General features: G+C 44.2%; 1 protein-coding gene across 3 annotated transcripts in view; it reads right to left on the reverse strand.

The window, feature by feature from the left end:
* LOC144479268 (copine-8) overlaps window positions 1–21,800 on the reverse strand; it is a 652,766-nt gene that overhangs the window by 75,740 nt on the left and 555,226 nt on the right. The window lies entirely within an intron of this gene.

The following is a 21,800-nucleotide window of genomic DNA, read 5'->3' on the forward strand; positions in this document are numbered from 1 at the left end:
ATTGTGGAGGCCGTCCGGCATTGGCGCCATTACTTGGCGGGAAAACGGTTCACCCTGCTCACGGACCAGCGGTCCGTGGCGTTCATGTTCAATAACACGTTATGGGGCAAGATCAAGAACGATAAGTTCTTGAGGTGGAGAATCGAACTCTCCACCTATAATTACGACATCATGTATCGTCCAGAGAAACTCAATGAGCCCTCGGATGCCCTGTCGCGTGGAACATGCGCTAGTATGCAGGAGGATCGATTGCAGGCTCTCCACAATGACCTCTGCCATCCGGGGGTCACTCGGCTCTACCGTTTCATAAAAGCCCGGAATCTACCCTACTCGGGGGAGGATGTCAGGTCCATAACCAGAAGCTGCCGGGTATGTGCGGAATGCAAACCGCACTTTTACCGACCTGACAGGGCACAACTCGTTAAGGCCACTCGTCCCTTCGAAAGACTGAGTGTGGATTTTAAGGGCCCCCTTCCCTCGACAGATCGGAACGTGTACTTCCTCAATGTGGTTGATGAGTACTCACGATTCCCTTTTGTCATTCCCTGTTCTGCTATGACCGCTGCCACGGTTATCAAGGCATTTTGTGATCTTTTCACCCTGTTCGGTTACCCCTGTTACATCCACAGCGATAGGGGCTCGTTGTTCATGAGCGATGACTTGAGGCAATACCTGCTCTCATATGGGATTGCCTCTAGTAGAATGACGAGCTACAACCCAAGGGGTAACGGACAGGTCGAACGAGAGAATGCTACAGTCTGGAAGGCTGACTTACTGGCGTTGAGGTCTAAAGGTCTTCCAGTCTCCCGTTGGCAAGAGGTACTCCCTGATGCGCTCCACTCCATACGCTCACTCCTGTGTACGGCAACCAACGCTACTCCCCATGAGAGACTGTTTTCATTCCCTCGGAAGTCTTCCTCTGGGACCTCATTACCATCTTGGTTGACGTACTCAGGACCTGTCCTCCTGCGACGACATGTTAGGACCCGCAAGTCCGACCCTTTGGTTGAACAGGTCCATCTCCTCCACGCCAACCCTCAGTATGCCTATGTGGCATACCCTGACGGGCGAGAGGACACGGTCTCGATTCGAGACCTGGCGCCAGCAGGGGGCTTGGAAACCCCTGTCGCTCCCATACCTCCTGTTAGAGACCCCCCAACTATTGTTTCCCCTCCTGACACGGCGCGGGCAGCATCGGGACCATCACTTAACCCTTTTACTCCCGTGTACAGCTTGCCTGAGTCCAGGAGATGGTCGCCACTTCAAGGCGTGTCCGAGTTCAGCGGATTGTCACCACCTCGGGGTCTAACGGCCCGTGAGACATTGGAGGAGCCGTTGGACACCGCCTTGGGGAGAACGCCACCGCGAGTGCCTACACTGGTGTCATCGCCAGTGTTGAGGAGGTCACAACGACGGTGCGGTCCCCCAGACCGTCTGAACTTATAGACTGATGAACAATTGTTCTGTGTTTTGTACCCTGCCGGCCTTTGTTTTCAAAGGAGGGGTGAATGTGGTGAATCATTGTTGGTTCCCACCAGGTAGTGCTGAGCCAGGGTCTGGCCAGTACTATGAGTCTGTATATATGTTACTGTTGGGGTTAGGGTTGGGCTGTTCTACATGTTACTGTTGGGGTTAGGGTTGGGCTGTTCTACCTGTAATATAGTTCTTATGGTACATCCCAGTCGGGCTCCGCCTCCTGGGAGAGGTATAAAGGTCACTGCTCTGTCTGGGGCCCTTTAGTCTGGGATCGTGTATCATATATGGTAGCTCTATTGTTGTAGTCAATAAAAGCCTTTATTTCCCCGAGTACTTCTAGCCTCGTGAGTTATATCGCGCATCAATTCCTAGCTAAAATGAGTTATTATCCTGCTTTCCCAGTATCAGAGCTGCATGTTTTCCCAGATAACCCAACTGCTTGCAAAAAAAATCACATCATAAAGCACTCTACAAAAACATAAAATATATTGATGAGAAAGTTTCATCATACAAGAAACATCCTAGAGTCCCACACTATGGAAGCGAGATGTCTCAATTTATTTGATTATGAACTGGCTTAACAGAAATGAACTTAAATAAGTAAAGTTTCACTAGTTAATCTCCAATCAGCTGCGTCGCTTGCATTGAACTTAGAGCGCTTTTGATTGACCTGCCATCTTATGTCACAGATGAGACTTGAAAAGCTACACCTATCCTTGACGATGGGATTCTTTCTACTTGGCTTCAAGTAATATACTTCGTCAGTTCTCTCATGGGCAAGCTAGTTCTTACATGGTCAAACAGTAGGAAGCCTATCAATGCTTTGTGCTTCTTGATTATGTTGTTTTAGCTGGCTAATAACCTCAAACACATTTGGTGTATGTCAGAACTCGAGCTTTGTTGATCCTTGACTAAGTTCTTTTTTGATTTAGCTTGTGTGCATCTATATCGGGAGGTAATGTGAATATTCTCCAAGTTTGGCTAAACAAAATCTGCACGCTGGGGACACCTGGCTTCGTGACTCTTAAACACGGTGATAGTCTTCCATGCATATCAGATACCCGCTGACTAAAACATTTTTAATTCAAGCAATAATTTTTTCTGTTGAAATGTAATTACTAATTTAACGCCAGTATCAGGCAGCCATCAACAGATGAGTGATGGCTTGTGATTCCTTCCACACTTGGTTTCTTTAGTCTTTGTCAAAATAAAAAACAGAAAAACAGAGTTAAGACATTAAGCCTGCAGCATAAGCAGAATGATGGTGGTAAAAAAAGAGTTGAATAGGATTGTCTGCTGACAGAGTCTGCACTGTGTTTACTTAAGAGCCTATTTAACATTGGACATTGTGCAAGCTGATTTTTTTTTGAGTTCCAGGTTTAATAATGCTACTTCTTTACGAGTATGCTTCTATTATATGAGTTGACAACTGCCATGAGCCATCTTGTGTTTTCTAGTTGAATCATAAGATTCAGCCCTGCAGGATTATGCCAAGACGGGCAAACGTTGTGCTTTGACAAGAGATGCTTCCATCAACATTCACAGTGAATGTTGCAGCATTACGAAGAATATCAGCACAGGGTTGGTTTATGGACACAGTAACAATGGTAATAATTTTACTTAATTTCCAAGAAATTAAAATGAACAAGAAAGTCTGGTCCTTTTCATCTTTTCATGAATGATATTGACCTGAAAATGACATCTAAAGTAATGGAGGAAAATGACATCTAAAGTAATGGAGGAAAATGACATCTAAAGTAATGGAGTGTGCAGCAGCTCCATGTTGACTTGGATTTAAGTGGTGGCAGTGTTCAGCCATACACAAGCTCATATTCAATGAGAATTCAATGGATGTCAACAAGTCACCAACAGAGTTTTGGAAATACAATCTGTATATTGTTATATAATGCTATTCAGTTTGCAGGGATACGTTTTTTGCGGAATACATATTGACCCCAATCTTCCAGTCAATGTCAGAGATTTTAACTGTCCACCCACCATTTTACATTCAAGCCTTCTCATCTTCCAGTACCGACTCCAGTCAGGATGCAGGGACGGACTGGGTCGGGTGGCAAATTGTAGGATGTAATCCTGGCGCAGCCATGTCCCCTTTTCACGTCATGAATTGAAGACACGTCCGTTAAAGGTCTAAATTCATTTCATTAACTTGCATTGATTTTTAATAGAGGTGTCGACCTTTGAAACCGCAGAGCCTCACTTCAGGAACACTGCAAACCCACTTAATCTTGTGACAATGTTCACACACTTCCACCTCCCCCACCACCCATCCAACAACCCTGTGAAAATACTCAACTCCCTGCCCTGCACTCCCCGACAATGCTGATCCTTCTGGCATTGGACGGACAATAGCTGGGGATTCTGCAAGGCAAGTCCCAAGATGGGGTGCTGGAAGAGCGGTTGCCCAAATTGTAGGGAGGGAGATGCAGAATATGCAAGGGTGGCTGAATCGGTTGCAGTTTCGTAGTTCTATGTGACACAGTGGTCCCTCTTCCTTGTCCCATGTCCAATGATGCATGGTGAATGGGTAATAGGGATCCCTCTGAACGTACCTCCATATGTGACCTGATCCATATAATGACTTTGCAGGCAATCTGGGCAATACTTCCTCTGACGAACACCCAGTAAAATATTTGTTGACTGGCCCTCTGAAAACCTTGCGCGCTAACTGAGACTGAAGCAGAGTTTAAAGCACAATCATGCATCCTTTATCCCATGTACTGTCCAAGCCTCCTGTGACATCTGGGAGATAGGGGATGTGGAGGTGTGTTGTGGGGGTTGATTCATTGCTCGGTGGAGATGAAAATTTTCTGGCAATGGCGGGGTGCGGTTTGAACATTACCGGGGACAGGGCGGTTGAACAGTGTTTTGGGTGCTGCCACATAAGCTAATTTACTTTGACTTTCGCTTGTTTTATATCTGTTATGGAAGTGGTAAGTGTAGTGCAAACAGCCTAAATCTCTGTGCCTCTGGACATCTGATGCCATGGTTGTTGGAATCACTGAGCAATCTGGGCAGGATAAAACCACCAATCGCAACTTTAAATTTGCAATTATTGTGCTGGCAGCAGGACCTTCCTATCCTGGCTGCAGTGGTGACTCCAGCCATACACAGAGAACAATGGTGGAGAGAAGTAGCTTTTCTTGGTAGGGCATTGGGGAGAGTTACAGAACAAAGAGATCTTGGGGTACGTGTTCATAGCTCCTTGAAAGTGGAGTCACAAGTGGACAGAGTGGTGGAGAAGGCATTCGGCATGCTTGGTTTCATTGGTCAGAACATTGAATACAGGAGTTGGGATGTCTTGTTGAAATTGTACAAGACATTGGTAAGGCCACACTTGGAATACTGTGTGCAATTCTGGTCACCCTATTATAGAAAGGATATTATTAAACTAGAAAGAATGCAGAAAAGATTTACTAGGATGCTACCGGGACTTGATAGATTGAGTTATAAGGAGAGGCTGAATAGACTGGGACTTTTTTCTCTGGAGCGCAGGAGGCTGAGGGGCGATCTTATAGCGGTCTATAAAATAATGAGGGGCATAGATCAGCTAGATAGTCAATATCTTTTCCCAAAGGTAGGGGAGTCTAAAACTAGAGGGCATAGGTTTAAGGTGAGAGGGGAGAGATACAAAAGTGTCCAGAGGGGCAATTTTTTCACACAGAGGGTGGTGAGTGTCTGGAACAAGCTGCCAGAGGTAGTAGTTGAGGCGGGTACATTTTTATCTTTTAAAAGCATTTAGATAGTTACATGGGTACGATGGGTATAGAGGGATATGGGCCAAATGCGGGCAATTGGGATTAGCTTAGGAGCTTTTAAAAAAAAGGGTGGCATGGGCAAGTTGGGCCAAAGGGTCTGTTTCCACGCTGTAAACCTCTATGACTCTATGACTCTAGCTGAGAGGACAAACCCCATTTTTGGAGGGGCTTGGGTAGTACAAATCTGCCCAAACTTCCCAGACAATTATCGTGCATATATGCAGATCAGGGCTTAATTCTGAACGGCCTCAGTGCGCCACAGCAGTAAACATCCCAACATTTGACACTGTTGGCATCTGAAGATCCAGCCCAACAGATGACACTAAAACAGGTGAGATAGTAAGTTGCAATAAAGAAATTTACAAATGGATATGGATAGATCAGGTGAGTGGGCCAAAATGTGACAGGTGGAGTTTAATGTGGATATGTGTGAGTTTATCCATTTTGATCACAAAAATGGAAAGGCAACTTATTATCTAAATGGAGAGAAACTTAAGAGTGCTTCAGTGCAGAGGGATCTGGGTGTCCTTGGGCATGAATCACAGAAAACTGGTAACATAGAAACATAGAAGATAGGAGCAGGAGGAGGCCATTTGGCCCTTCAAGCCTGCTCCACCATTCATTATGATCATGGCTGATCGTTCAACTCAACAGCCTAATCCTGCTTGTTCCCCATAACCTTTGATCCCATTTGCCTCAAGTGCTATAGTAGCCGCCTCTTGAATACATTCAATGTTTTGGCATCAACTACTTCCTGTGGTAATGAAATCCACAGGCTCACCACTCTTTGCGTGAAGAAATGTCTCCTCACCTCCGTCCTAAATGGTCTACCCTGAATCCTCAGACTGTGACCCCTGGTTCTGGACTCCCCACCATTGGGAACATTCTCCCTGCATCTACCCTGTCTAGTCCTATTGGAATTTTATAAGTCTCTCTGAGATCCCCCCTCTTTTGTCTGAACTCCAGCGAAAACAATCCTAACCTAGTCAATCTCTCCTCATACATCAGTCCCGTCATCCCCGAAATCAGCCTGGTAAACCTGGTATGTAGGTACAGCAAGTACTTAGGAAAGCAGATGGAATTTTGGCATTTATTGCTGAAGGAATAGAATATAAAAGTAGTGAAGTGTTGCTGCAACTGTACAAGGCATTAGTGGAGAATTGTGTACAGTTTTGGTCCCCTTACTTGAGGAGGAATGTGGGTGCATTGGAGGCAGTTCTGAGAAGGTTCACTGGATTGCTTGCAGAGATGAAAGGTTTGTCTTATGAAGAGGTATTGAGTAGTTTAGGCCTATATTCTGTGGAATTTAGAAGAATGAAAAGCGATCTAATTGAGTACATATGATGATAAATGGGATTGACAAAATGAAGGTGGAAATTGTGTTTTCTCTTGTGGGGCAATCTAGATTGAGAGGTCATAGTTTAGGATAAGGGATAACAGATTTGAAACAGCGATGATGAGAGGCTACTTTTCAAAGTCTCATGAATCTGTGGAATTCATTACCCCAGAATGTGGTGGATGCTGGGACATTGAGTAAATTTGAGGAGATAGATAGATTTTTAAATTAGTGATGGGGTGAAGGGTCATGGAGAACCGGTAGGACAGTGGAATTCAGGGCGAGATGAGTTCAGCCATGATCGTATTGAACGGCGGAGCAGGTTCGAGGGGCTGAACTGCCTACTCCTGCATCTAGTTCTTCTGTAGGATTATAACAGAATAGTATTCAAGGATTGGGTGACAGGATCTCACCCATCAATTGGGAATCTATATTGAGGGGAAGGAGTAAACAATGAATACCTGATACAAGTGCTGAAACATTTGGTTGTTTTTTCATTAATGAAAAGGATATGGCTGTGGCATTTTGCATGGCTGTGCCAATAAATCATCGTGTGGCGAGATAGAAATCAGATTTATCCAGGCAGATCCAGGCCTCTCCAAAGTTTCCAAAAGACTCGCAGTATATTTCCCAGAGGATGGTTAGGGAGCAGTCAAGGCAATTATGTGCAAATTACATGACATAAGAGAAAGCAAAAAAAGCCAGACAAACACCTTGAAAATTTGAGGAAGAAAAATACAATGGGTGAGAAACTAGAATAGGTTGGATGAAATGGAATGACCGATTGGCTGACTCTAGGCTAAGTACAATGCCAGTGCATTTATTCTGAAAGGGCCCGCAGAATCCAACTGATTCATAGAATCATAGGATCCCTACAGTGCAGAAGGCGGCCATTTGGCCCATCAAGCCAGAACTGACAACCATCCCATCCAGGCCCTATTCCAGTAACCACTCTATTTATCCTGCTAATCCCCCTATTCCCTACTAATTGCCCCACACAAAGGGGCAATTTAACATGGCCAATCAACCTAACCCGCACATCTTTGGAGCGTGGGAGGAAACTGGAGCACCCGAAGGAAACCCATGCAGACACGGGGAGAATGTGCAAATTCCACACAGACAGTCACCCAAGGCTAGCTCGAATCCAGATCCCAGGAGCTGTGAGGCAGCAGTGCTACCCATTGTGCCACCGTGCCGCCAGGCTTGAATAATAATTTCCTGCATTACTGGAGTCAAAATCCACTTCAAATGCTGCCACTCATCAGATGTTTCAAACTTCTGCTAATACGGCTGGGTTCCCAAAGTATAGGATTTCATGCAGCAACATAAAGTCCAATATAAGATAGCAAAGGGTTTGCCAAGACCAGTTGCTGAGGTGACCAGGTAAAAATGAGGCTTTGCCACATCTTATCATGTGGCTTGCTACATAAGAGAATCTGGCTGCACCGATGTCGGTCTCATACAGAGTGACATCCTGGGCATCAGTACTAAATGTATTTTTAAATCTGTGGCCTCTACTGTCAGTTTCACATTTATTTTTGAGGGAGCAAGTTCCATTCAAGCACTGAAAACTCCAGATACAAAAAAAAATTGAATTCTAAGTGAATACTGGTCTCGTCACAGGGTACTTTAAAATTATGCAAAGTTCTAATTGCTATGTAATTAGGCAGAAAATTTGGAAAATAAAAGCTATTCATCTCTGCCATCGAGGTTGGTTTCTTCAGTGGAAGATTGTTATAATGATCTGGAATATTGCAGGCAATTCTGACAACGATATTTGTTCTTAAAGACATACATGCTGTTTGCCTAAGGGCAACCATTCCAAACATACTTAGTGAGAGAGTCAAAGCTATTTAATTACTTAAAGAATCTCTTGGTACCTTATTGTTCCATAGCTATTCCTGAAGACAATGATTGTGATTCATTTTCAAACATGGCCTGAAAGGCAGCATGCTGCTTTAATGGTGCCCTAGTAACATTTATGCAAAATATTGGTATTGTTCTCTCGCTTAGATTACAGCTCATCAACTGTTTTCAGGGCAAACATTCTGAAATTTAATTTTCCCAGTCCAAAAACCCACCTCCAGTTTAATGCTCCTGCGTCAGTTTTACATCCGTTTCGCAACACCATAAACCCGCAAGCATATCAGTGCCACAAATAAAATGGTCAGTGGTGCACTGCTCCCAGGTTCCATCCGCACAAAATTATCCACCGCCTGCCAAGTTTAAGGGGGTGGGCAATCTTCCCAGCTCGTCACGCCGGTTGATCAGTGTGGCGATCCGGCAAGATTGGGCGAGAGGCGAAAAACTGGGCTAGTGCCCAGTTTCTCACCTCTCATGATGTTACCAAGGGGGAAGGGAGGGAAAGTAGGGGCGGTTATCAGCCGGGACTGTGTGTGTGTGTGTGTGTGTGTGTGTGTGTGTGTGTGTGTGTGTGTGTGTGTGTGTCGGGGGTGAGGCAGATCTCCAGTGCACTATGTGCACTGTGTATCAGGGCGCCTGCGCAAGACTGCTTAGCAGCCGGTTTCCTAGTGTGAACAGGCTCCGCCCACTTCATTTGCTGGCGAGAATCATATTTTGCCTCACCTGTTTCTTCTTAGTGCCATCTGACTGCGTCTCGGAGCTCGTCCCAAAACAAAATGGGTGCAATTCTCTCCCGTTTTCATGCTCGTTCGGTGCTTCGAATTTTTTTGGTAAGATCACCCCCAAGAATCAGTAAGCAAGGTGGAATAGTTAGAATTATGGAGTTGGTTAGGTTCTAATAGGAGTTTAGATTGGATTACTTTGCAGTATACTTTGGGCACACAAGACGCAGAAGTCAATGTGGGCTGCTATGAGAATGGAATGTCAATTGTTGCATGAGCACCAGAGTTTATTTATTATTGTCACAAGTAGGCTTACATTAACATTACAATGAAGTTACTGTGAAAATCCCCTAGTTGCCACACTCCGGCACCTGTTCAGGTACACAGAGGGAGAATTTAGCATGGCCAATGCACCTAACCAGCATGTCTCTTTGGAACATGGGACGAAACCAGAGCACCCGGAGGAAACACACTCAGACACGGGGAGAACGTGCAGACCCCACACAGACAGTGACCCAAGCTGGGAACCAAACCCAGGTCCCTGGCGTTGTGAGGCAGCAGTGCCAACCACTGTGCTACCGTGCCGCCCATAATGTGTGTTTGGTGAAGAATAGGTGAACACAAATCAAGAATAAGCCTGTTTGTAATAAAAATCTAGTGAGGAAAGGAAATGATATTCTGAAGAATAACTATGGTCAATCACGCATATGAAATATCTGAAGAACAATAAATAGATGATTCTACCTGTTATGAGCATGTGAGAGTATTGAAAGTGGCCTACTTGATTACTAACACACCTGCATTTTAACACTGCATGCTCTATATGCATGAACAGCATGTTTATGCATCAACCCAATTCTTGCCTTACCATAACAAAGGACAGCACACCAATCAAATTGAGGAACTGCACTATTCCTTCACAAGGTTCCTGTGATTAGTGGACTCAACTTCATAAATCCCCAATATTGAGTAAGTATATTTGTCAATAAATGGTATTAATCAGATCACCTATACTAAGAGGAAAGGATAGGGATTGTCTGAAATTGCATCCAAAGTGGATCGTTTAATTTGTGCGGATTCAATTTCATCATTTTATTTATTCATTCACAAGATTGGACGTCATTGGCTAGACCAGCATTTACTGTACATCCCCTGCATTTCTCCTCTTCTTCTACATTTTGAAGAATCAAATTGTGATTTTCCAAGTGCCCTGCTATCTGCCCTCAATTCTAGCATTTTCTCTATTTCTGATGTGAAGTCAACAGGCTGAAAGGAAGGAATTTTCCTAGCAAGGGAGGCGTGTGTGGATGCATGGGGTGAGATAATTTCCCTAATGTTGGGTCACGATCCTGCCATTATTCCGCTCACTTCCAGATTTCAAATGGCTGTGTTTTAAGACGAGTGGGAACTCCCATGCAACTGTTGGATAAGATATTTAAATATTCAGATCGGCAATTAAGTAGTTTTAACCAAGGTTTCAGGATTGAAGAGTACGCACATCTATTTTCCACCCTGTCAGCAATTCACTATGGTTAACCAAAGTAGAATATATGCAAAGCTTCTTCAACAAAACTGTCAGACTGGGAAGACTTTGATCGGTGGAACTGTAGAGCTGCAGCCATGGCCAGGTGACGGTATTGCTCACAGTATTTTTCACGGGTTGCATGCATTGTTTGACAGGTGATCACTAACATCTTGCAGATCACTTTAATTGCCTTGCACTTCATTCATCTTCAGCGGAACTGCCTTCTTTCATCATGGCATGGGAGCAACTTGTGCAGCTCTACCTTGTACCTCTGATGAGGAACAGGAGGAGCAGAAACATCAACACCAATGACACAAGCATCAGCACTAGCTGTCTTCTCTTTAGCCAAATGTCTCTCTATAGGGCAGAGGAATGGACACAGAGATCCAGCTCCCAGGGGGTGACACCTCCAACAGAGGATATACTAGCAGTGGATCAGTTCTCTCAGCCTATTGTCTTTGCCTTAACCCTTCAGCAAGTAATTGATGACATCTTCAGCCTTTTGGAAACAGACTTTCCAAATGTACCAGATGGGCATGAATTGCCAATTGCTGCCAAGGTACCTGTTACTGGATGACCAGCTCCACAACCGCATCCTCTGCCTTCCTATGAAGGTGTGTTCTCTTTTCACACAAGGAGAGAAATCAGGAAATGTTAGAAATGGCTTGTGTGGAGAAAAAGAGAGGACAACATTCGTGGAGAGTATCTGTGAGGCGTGGGTCAGAAATGACAAGAAGATGAGGGGTACATGTGAGTGTTGATCTTTTGGATAGGGATATGAGATGCTTGGAGAGAAGGAGCTGAGCTTCAAAGTGTGTTGTTCTGAGAAGTGATGTGCAGGAGAATGCTGGGAAAATCAGGGTGTGGGACTTGGCACCTGAAATTGTTCGCCACTCACCTTTCCCACTCTTTTGAGGTGCTGGGCCATCTTGGTGCTCTGTCTCCAATTTGGGGAGACCACACTCATGATGATTTCTCCAGCTGCCTTCATCTATGCCTGCTTGGTTAGAGAGGTTGTCCTCTCCTTCCTGTGTTTGGGAAATATCAGTTCACTGAAGTTGCTCAGATCTCACAGCAGGATCTCGAGGTAAGAGTGAAGGACCTGGGGGAGCAAACTTCCCACGTCTCCTCTCCAATCCTTCTGGTTGCTGCAGCTTCAAAAATGCTTGTGCAGGTGAGTTTTTCTGACCGATGTTGTGGTCCCTTTAATGAGAGATCCTTCCTTAGACACTTCTGAGCTGGAATTCTCCCATCCCGCCCGCCACTGGAATTCTAGCGGGCGGGGGGTGGACCATGTAAAGGTCCATTGAAATTGGGCAGGAATCTCCGGTTTCCAGGCGAGTACGGCTGGAGAATCCTGCCACCGGTGTGTGGTTCCATCCGCCCTCCTGATTAGCCAAGAAGCCAGGAAATGGGTGATAATCAATGGTTCAGTTAAGGAAACAGGTTGGATATTTCAATGAGTCGTGACCAGCTAATTTTCCTACTGTTTCAAAAAGAACTAAGGTTTGAAAATTCCATCCAGAATTTTTTCTTTTCTCTTTGATTATGTTCTTGAACAGTGGGGGCAAATTTTGCTACCTTCCAGGGCACGGAGGCCATTCTAGAATCCAGCTAATGCTGGATGATCTAAAGCAATGCACCCCCATCTCTGCAGCCACCTCTGGGATGTCAGCTATTAGATCCTGGGATTTTGTCAGCTTTTAGTCCCAGTAATTTTCCCAGTACTTTTAACTTACTTATTTTTTTCTTTGAAAAACAGCCTGGCTCCTCAGTGTCAGTTTGAGGGGTGCCTCAAAGATGTGTTAAGGGATGATCCCTCTCGGAGATTCTCAGGTAATGCTTTATCCGGCAATTGTCCAGAAAGGTTATCTTCCCCTCGACAGTTGCACTGTGATGGGAACCATCCAAAAAAGCCATTCAAATCGTTAAATTTGGATGATTCTGCCAGAGTTATGCTAATAGTTACGCAGAAAATGTGAGAAGAAATAAAACCTCTTCTAGTTCTGCGTAACTATTTTAACTACACTAACCAATAGCCCACATGACTGCCCTCTCAACCCCCAGTGGATTCTCCAACCTTCCTGACTAACTACCTCCCCCCAACTGCATTCCCCCCCACCACAGTATTACCCCACCACTCAACTCCCACCCATATGGGGCCCCCCACCCCACCCCTACCACCAACCTGTGGGTTCAACTTTCATCGCAACTACCCACCCACCTCCTGATCCGACTTATCCACCTGACCCCCCTACATGACTCCACCCCCTGAACCCTGCCACCTCCAATTCCCCTCGTCATGGAAGGGGTCACCATCAAGCAGTACTAACCAAGAATTCACAGCACAGAAACTAGAAAATTCAAGGTGGTTTGCTACTTAAGATTTTCTCACTGATGAGCATGCAGATGCAGCAGGTGGTAAAGAAGGCAGATGGTATGTTGGCCTTCATAGTGAGAGAACTCAAGCAGGTACGTCTTGTTGCAGCTATACAGGGCCGTGTGTTCAGTTTTGGTCTCTTTATCGGAGGATGTTATTGCTATGGAGTTAATGCAGCGAATGTTTACCAGACTGATTCCTAGGATGGTGGGACTGACGTGAGGAGAGATTGAGTCGGTTGGGATTATAATCGCTGGAGTCGAGAAGAATGAGGGGGGACTTCATAGAAAGCGATAAAAATCTAACAGGATTAGACAGGGTGAAGGCAGCAAGAATATTCCCAATGGTGGGGAGTCCAGAACCAGGGGTCATAGTCTAAGGATACTGGGTAAACTTTTTAGGACTGAGATGAGGAGAAATTTCTTCACCCAGAGAGTAATAAACCTGTGGAATTCACTACCACAGAAATCAGTTGAGGCCAAAACATTGAGTTAGATATAGCTCTTGGGGTGAAGGGGATCAAAGGATCTGGGGGGGATGGTGGGAACAGGCTATTGAATTGGATGATCAGCCATGACCATAATGATTGGTGGAGTGGGCTCAAAGGACCAAATGGCCTACTCCTGCTCCTATTTTCTATGTTTCAATGAGTGAAAATTGTCAGTTTAATTTCTTTCCCTTACTTGCCATGATTTATGGCAGGATGACATTTTTTCCTGATAGCTGCACCCACTGTGTACGGCCATATTAGATGTTTTGGCAGGAAAGCCCTAATGATTGAGAAAGATTAGATATTCATGAACTTTCCACCCCTCAAATTCTCTCCAGCGACCACTGTAGCGTAGAAGATTCCGGAGACATGTCAGTACTGATGATGTAAACGATCGGTGAGATAACAAAATAGCCCCCAGATCAATTCTCTGGCAACGACTAATTAATGACTATTTATAATTAAGCAAGGGCTTATGGTTATTTTACCAAAAAGTGTCTTTTAATTATGCAACAAATGAATCTATCACTATCTATGATCCGTTGAATCGATCTCTGGAGTACTTTCAGTTTCTTTTTATATCAGCAGTAAAATAACTAAAGGGAAACATAAACTGAATGCTAAAACATTACGACTTGCACAGCCATTGAGTCACTATAGCTTTGGGGGCAATAACCAAGTTATTTTATAAGGTCAGACCTTGAGCAGTTTTTCAGGAAGATGACAAGCTTGTCAAGATGTACGTCATGGAACAAAATAATTTTATCTTTTATTATCATTAGTTCATGGATGTGAGCATCATATAAAAGCCAACATTTATTGCCCATCCCTAATTGCCTTTGAGTAGCGGGGAGGCAGTGGTGTAGTGGTAATGCCATTGGAGGAGTAATCCAGAGGCCCAGGTTAATATTCTGGGGACACGGCTTCAAATCCCACTATGGAAACTGGTTGAATCTGACTTCAATTAATAAATCAGCAATTTTAAAAACCTAGTCTCAGTAATGGACCATGGACCATTGTCGACTTTTGTCAACACTCATTGGCTTCACTAATGACCTTGAGGGAAGGAAATCTGTCGCTCTTATCTGGTCTGGCCAACATATGACACCAGACATACAGCAAAGTGGTTGACTCTTAAATTCCCTCTGAAATTGCCTAGCAAGCCCCACAGTTACATCAAACTGCCATGAAGTCTAAAAGGAATGAAACCAAGTGACCCACTCGCGGCATCGACCTAGGCACCGGAAATCGACAGTGGCAAACCCAACCCTATTGACCCCGCAAAGTCCTCCTTACTGATTTGTGCCAAAGTTGGGAGTGCTGTCTCACAGACTAGTCAAGCAATCACCTGACACAGCCATACTCACTGAATCATATCTACAGGCAAACTCCTAGACACCATTGTCACCATCCCTGAGTATGTCCTGTCCCACCAAAAGGACAAACCCACCATAGGTGGCAGGAAAATGGTAGACAGTTAGAAGGGAGTTGCCTCAGGAGTCCAGAACATTGATTCCGGACCTCATGAAGTCTCATGACACAGGTCAAACTTGGGCAAGGAAACCTGCTACCACACACTGCCTTACCTCAGCTGATGAGTCAGTCTTTCTCCATGCAGAAGGATTGAGGATGGGAAGGGTGTAGAATGTACACTGGGTGGGGGAACTTCAATGTTCCTCACCAAGAGTGGCTCAGTAGCACCATTGCTGACCGAGCTGGCCAGGTCCTGAAGGACATAGTTGCTAGACCGGGTCTGGGGCAGGTGGTGAGGCAATCAACAAGAGGGGAAAGCCTACTTAGAAACATAAAAACATAGAAACTAGAAGCAGGAGTAGGCCATTTGGCCCTTTGAGCCTGCTCCACCATGTATGTTAATTGTATGATTAAGGTTAAAGATTGACTGATTGAACACATACGAACAGAAACTTTTCAAAAATAGTTGTAAAGAGAGATTTCTGCAACACTGGGTGTTGGTTTGAGAGGCGGCAGACATAGAAACGAGAAGCAGGAGTAGGCCGTTTGGCCCTTCGAGCCTGCTCCACCATTTATTTTGATCATGGCTGATCATCGAATTCAATATCCTGATCCCCCCTTCCTCGCATATTCCTTGAACTCTTTAGCCCCAAGAGCTATATCCAATTCCTTCTTGAAATCAGACAACGTTTTGGCCTCAACTACATTCTGTGGTAGTGAATTCCATACATTCACCACGCTCTGGGAGAAGAAATTTCTCCTCACCTCAGTTCTAAAAGGTTTATCCCTTATCCTTAAACTTTGAACCCTAGTTCTGAACATTCTTTCTGAATCTACCCTGTCTAACCCTGCTAGAATTTTATACGTATATTTGAGGTCCCCTCTCATTCTTCTAAGCTCCAGTGAATATAATCCTAACTGACTTAGTCTCTCCTCATATGACAGATCTGCCATCCCAGGAATCAGTCTGGGAAACCTTTGTTGTACTCCCTCTATAGCAAGGACATCCTTCCTCAGATAAGGATACCAAAACTACACACAATACTCCAGGTGTGGCCTCACCAATGCCCTGTACAATTGCAGCAAAACATTCCTATCCTTATACTCAAATCCTCTCGCTATGAAGGCCAGCATACCATTTGCCTTTTTTACTGCTTGCTGTACCACCTTGACCTTGACTCATCGATCTGCCTGTTGCAATTGCATCAATCTATTATGATGCTGGCAGTAGTGACCACCACGCAGTCCTGTGGAGACAAAGTCCCATCTCCACATTGAGGATACCCTCCATTGTGTTGTGTGGCTCTATTACTGTGCTAGATAGGATAGCTTTTGAAGAGGTCTAATAGCGCAAAACTGGACATCCATCAGGCATTGTGGCCATCAGCAGCAAAAGAATTGTATTTGAACACACTCTGTAACCTCATGACCTAGCATATCCCCCACTTCACCATTATCGTCAAGCTAGGGGATCCTTCCTGGTTCAATGAAGGGTGCAAAAGGACATACCAGGAACAGCATCAGACATAGCTAAAAATGAGGTGCCAACTTGATGAAGCGACAACTCAGGCCTACTTGTGTGTCAAACAACAGAGGCAGCATGCGATAGACAGAGCTAAGTGTGCCAACAAACAATGGATCAGATCTAAGCTCTGCAAGTCCTACCACATCCAGTAGTGAAAGGTGTTAAGATAATTAAACAACTAACAGGAGGATGAGCCTCTACAAATATGCCCTTCCTCAATGACGAGGGAGCCAAGCACATCTGTGCAAAAGTTAAGGCTGAAGCATTCCTTAGCATCTTCAATCAGAAGAGTGGGCTATCCATCTTGCACAATACTAATGTCCCCAGCATCACAGATGCCAGTCTTCAGCCAATTTGATTCACTTAGTGTGAGAGCAAGAAATGGCTGAAAGCACTGGATACTGCAAAGGCTATAAGCCCCAACATCATTCTGGCAATAAAAAGACTTGCACCCCAGAACTAGCTATTCCCCCTAGCTGAATTGTTCCAGTAGAGCTACAGCACTGGCATCTACCTGGCACAAATGCACAAGTTCTACCAACTAGAAGGACGAGGGCAGCAATACATGGGAACATCAACACCTGCAAGTTCCCTTCCAAGCCCCTTAGCATTCTGACTTGGAACTATATCACCATTCCTCCACTGCCGCTGGGTCAAAATCCTGGAACTCCAGTCCTAACAGCACTGTGGGTGTACTTACACTACTTGGCATGCAGCAATTCAAAAGGCAGTTCCCTTCAACTTCTCAAGCGCAACAGATGCTGGCCTAGCCAGCAATGTCCGCATCCCATGAAAGAACAAAGAAAAGGTGGTGATAAGTTACCTTCATGCAGTCGACATGGTGTAGGTATACCCAGAGTGCTGTTAGGAAGGGAATGAATAAAGCGATACTGTTCTACGTCAGGAATACTTTTCCAATTGCAGCTTATTTAAAGGATATCTTCATGCTCATCTTAAGTTTACAAGAGTCTGTAGATTTTATTCAAATTCTTCTGTGAGCAGCTAATCTTTGTGTTCATGAGGAAGGCACGGAGTTTATATAAAATGGATTGGAACAGAAAAAGAACTAGACTTGAATATATCTCAATTAATCCACAGCTGATCCAGAATCACTGTATGACTTTAAGCATCTGTAATGTTTCAGAATTTTACGTCCAAAAATCTTCCTTTGGTCCCTCACCCGACATGGTGGCACAGTGGTTAGCACTGCTGTCGTGCGGCGCGAGGGACTCAGGTTCTATTCCCACTTTAGGTGACTCTCTGTGTGTAGTTTGCACATTTGCCCCGTGTCTGCGTGGGTTCCCTCTGGGTGCTCCGGTTTCCTCCCACAGTCCAAAGATGTGTAGGTTAGATGGATTAATCATGATAAATGTGTGGGCTTATGGGGATAGGGTGGGGGAAAGATCGTGGGTAAGGTACTCTGCCAGAGTGAGTCGGTGCAGACACGAAGAGCTGAATGGCCTCATCTGCGCTGTAGGGAGTTTATGATTCTATGAAAAAGGAGAAACATGCACTGAACTGGAGGAATGCAGAGGTTGCAAAGAATGGGAGAGGAGAGACCATGGAGGATTTTGAACAGGGAATTTTGAATTCAAGGCACATCAGGAGCAGAGGTAGGTCAGCGATAACAGGATTGATGGTTGATTGGGATCTTGTGCAAGTTATTATGCGGACAGCAGTTTTGGGATGAGCTTGAAGTTACAGAGGGCTGAAGATGGGAGGCCAGCCAGGGTAACATGGAGGTAACAAAAGCATAGATGAGGGTCTCAGCAGCAGATGGGCTGAGACAGGAACAGAAATGGGCCATATTATAGAGATGGAAGTAGGCAATCTTGGTGATGGAGTGATTATGGGAGGATGGATGCTCAGCTCAGAGCTAAACAGAACGACAATAGCACTGCAAGGAATTGTCTCAAACCGAGGCACTGGGTATTAATAAAGAAAGGATCAACGTTCAACCAAAACCAACTTGGCAACATGGCTGCCCATTGGAAACTTGCACAAAGAGAGAATCTTTCTAGAATATGGAAAGAAAAGTACAGAGGTTCCAAAATTCCCAACTGTGACAGAGCAGAACTCTGGCATTGCCCTAAATCACATTGAAGTGGTTATTGAAATACCCACTCCAGGCAGCCCTCATCTGCGTCAAATGCATCCATTCCAACAGACTGAACAAGTGGCCCTTGAAAGGCAGCAAACTCAAAGGTTATTTCAATTTTTCTCCTTCCTGTGGGAGTCAAATGTAGAAAGGTACCATGCCCATAATCCAAGCTACCCCAGTTCTCAGGCTTTGGAAAGAAAAATGGGTAGCATTTCTCAGAATCTCCCTCAAAACAATCTGTGATGGTTTGGAAGAGCTGCTCATTTATTTTTCTCCCTCAGCTGAAATTTTGGTCATATTTTACAGCGAGTGACTGGCTCTGCTGGCTCCGAAAACCCTGTCTAGACTTTAGCTTTGCCTCAGTCCGTCGAATTTCATTTTGCTTTCTTTGTATCTGACCCTCCTTGAACTGTAAAATCATTTTTGCGGGCACTTACAATTTTAATGAAAGTCGAGTTTAAACGTAGGTTAATTGAGGTTGCCCGCAAGAGTACTGTGAACAACTTTCCTGGGCAAATTAGTGGGTATTTTGTCGGCTAGATTCTTCTACTTGCTACTGTGATATTCAAATGATAAAGTTGACTGTCTTTTATTGTGAGAATCCTTCTGATGCCACATCGACTGATCTTGTGAAAGGTTGCCATGGGTGAGAAAACCCTCGTGTTTGAAAGTGGCGTTCTATCGAAATGTAACGGCAATTTGTGGATGTTTTCCCATTTTAGAAATCAAGATGTCATGCCTTTCACTTTAATGTCAATTAATGATAATCATCGTAAATGTTTCTAGGCATGTTCGGTCGAGACTCTCGGATCTCAAATTTGGCCAATTAGGCCTCACCAGCAATAACACTCATTTCTGCACTTCTCAAATGTTTGATGCCCACTTAAACTATTAAAGTGATGTCTAGCCATGCCAATCCTGCTCCTAATAGCAGGGATTAAGTTCAGCAATGAAATTACACTGCCTAATTAAATGATAACAGCGTTTATCTAATTTTCAAAGGCATGAATATCCCAAATGCTAGACTCTTAAGTATTCTCTCTCATTTGTAGTCAACATCCGAGATTTAAAATCAAAAAGTTTTGATGTTTTGTAAACTGCGTGCTTCATCCACTGTGTGGAATGTATTGAAAACCAAGGAACATTTGCATGTAGATCTCATGCACGATAATGTGTGTAACCATATCGATTGTGGCATGGTCAGGTGTCACATTGCTCAACATCCAGGGACCCATCAAAGCAGACTTGGCAAGGCTGACCTAGAGTTCCCACATGCAGCCCTCAAGATGCTGTTGAAAGCAGTGCGAGAGGCCAGAGGTCTTGTTTCTGGAGGATAGCAGGCAAATGCCTAGTCAACCATCAAAGCAGGCCTGGCTGGAGATGGCAAGATCATCAACCCTAAGGTGTTGTCTGCAGGAATTGGGTGCAGTGCTGCAATAGTTTTAATGATCTTCTTCACTCCAGCAAGGTGAGTGCAATGGAAAACCCAGGTGACAGACCCCCAACTCTGCAGCTACCAGCACACACACCAGCTGAGCAGTCTGAGTTACATAGTGTCAAATGTATGTTAATTGTATGATTAAGGTTAAGGATACACAGGGTAATGGGACAATGGCTGATCAACACATATGAACAGGGACTTTTCAAAAATAGTCATAAAGAGAGACTTCTGCAACACTGGGTGTTGGTTCAAAAGGAGACAGACATAGAAACATAGAAACTAGAAGCAGGAGTAGGCCATCCTGCCCTTCGAGCCTGCTCTGCCATGCATTTGATCATGGCTGAACATCGAATTCAATATCCTGATTCCTCCCCCCCACCCCATATCCCTTGACCTCTTTAGCCCTAAGAGCTATATCTACTTTCTTCTTGAAATCAGACAACATTTTGGCCTCAACTGCATTCAGTGTTAATGAATTCCACACATTCACCATTCTCCGGGTGAAGCAATTTCTCCTCACCTCAGTTTTAAAAGGTTCACCCCTTATCCTCAAACTATAACCCTTCGTTCTGGACGCCCCCACCATTGGGAACATTCTTTCTGAATCTACCCTGTCTAACCCTGTTAGAATTTTATAAGTTTCTATGCGATCCCCTCTCGCTATGGAGGCCAACATACCATTTGCCTTCTTTACTGCCTGCTGAAGCTGCATGCCTACTTTCAGTGACTGATGCACAAGGACACCAAGGTCTTGCTGAGTATCCACCTCTCTGAATTTACACCCATTCAAGTAATAATCTGTCTTCCTATTATTGCTACAAATGAATGGTATTAATTGTTTGATTAACGTTAAGAATGCACAGGTAAGGGCATTAAAATGGACAAGTTGATTTGATGCAGACTAACAATAATGTTCTCGTTACTGATTTTTAGGTCTGTGCAATTCTTAACCAATTGCAAGTTCCTTTATTCACTCCATCTACAATTTATCAACAATTCCCTCTGTAAAGCATGTTTTTGATGATAAAGATCTATAATCAAAAAAAATCATAAATGAGATCCTCAATTTCCAATTTCCAGCATTTGAATTTCCAAAAATCATTTTAAAAATCCTCAATTTCCACTGATGGCAATATTTTGTTGAAGGCCACTTTTTGACAAAAATATCAATCATAAAATTAGTTTGAATAAAATATTTAAGAAAAAATCATACCCAATCGAAATAATGCCCCCGGGATAAAAAGTCGCATTATCTACACTATGAATTAACTATTCATACTTCATTGGAGTTTCTTTCACAAAGTCTTAACAGATTGGCAGGGATTTTGCACCCATGATTGCCGTGAGTGCATACAGCAAGGTGGGTGCAAAATCTTGATGCCTTTCTGGTTGACGGCAGGAGTCACAGTGCAGAATAAATGAACAAAGTGCTACTGAACTCCGGAAAATTAAGTGTAATTAATGCCAGCAAGTCACAGAGCTTAGCACTGCTACATGCGCCCACTGATTTCAATTTAGCATTGGCATTGGTGAGAGAGGCCAGCATTGCCTCATCTCTCTCTCTCTCTTTAGTCCTTACAGGATAAGAGGTTTCAATATTAGTAGGGGAGGCTGCACACAGAAAGAGTTCCACAGTTCACCATCCTCTGTGGGAGGAAATTGGAGCACCCAGAGGAAACCCACACAGATTCG

Source organism: Mustelus asterias, chromosome 25, assembly GCF_964213995.1.
Source record: "Mustelus asterias chromosome 25, sMusAst1.hap1.1, whole genome shotgun sequence".
NCBI lineage: Eukaryota > Metazoa > Chordata > Chondrichthyes > Carcharhiniformes > Triakidae > Mustelus > Mustelus asterias.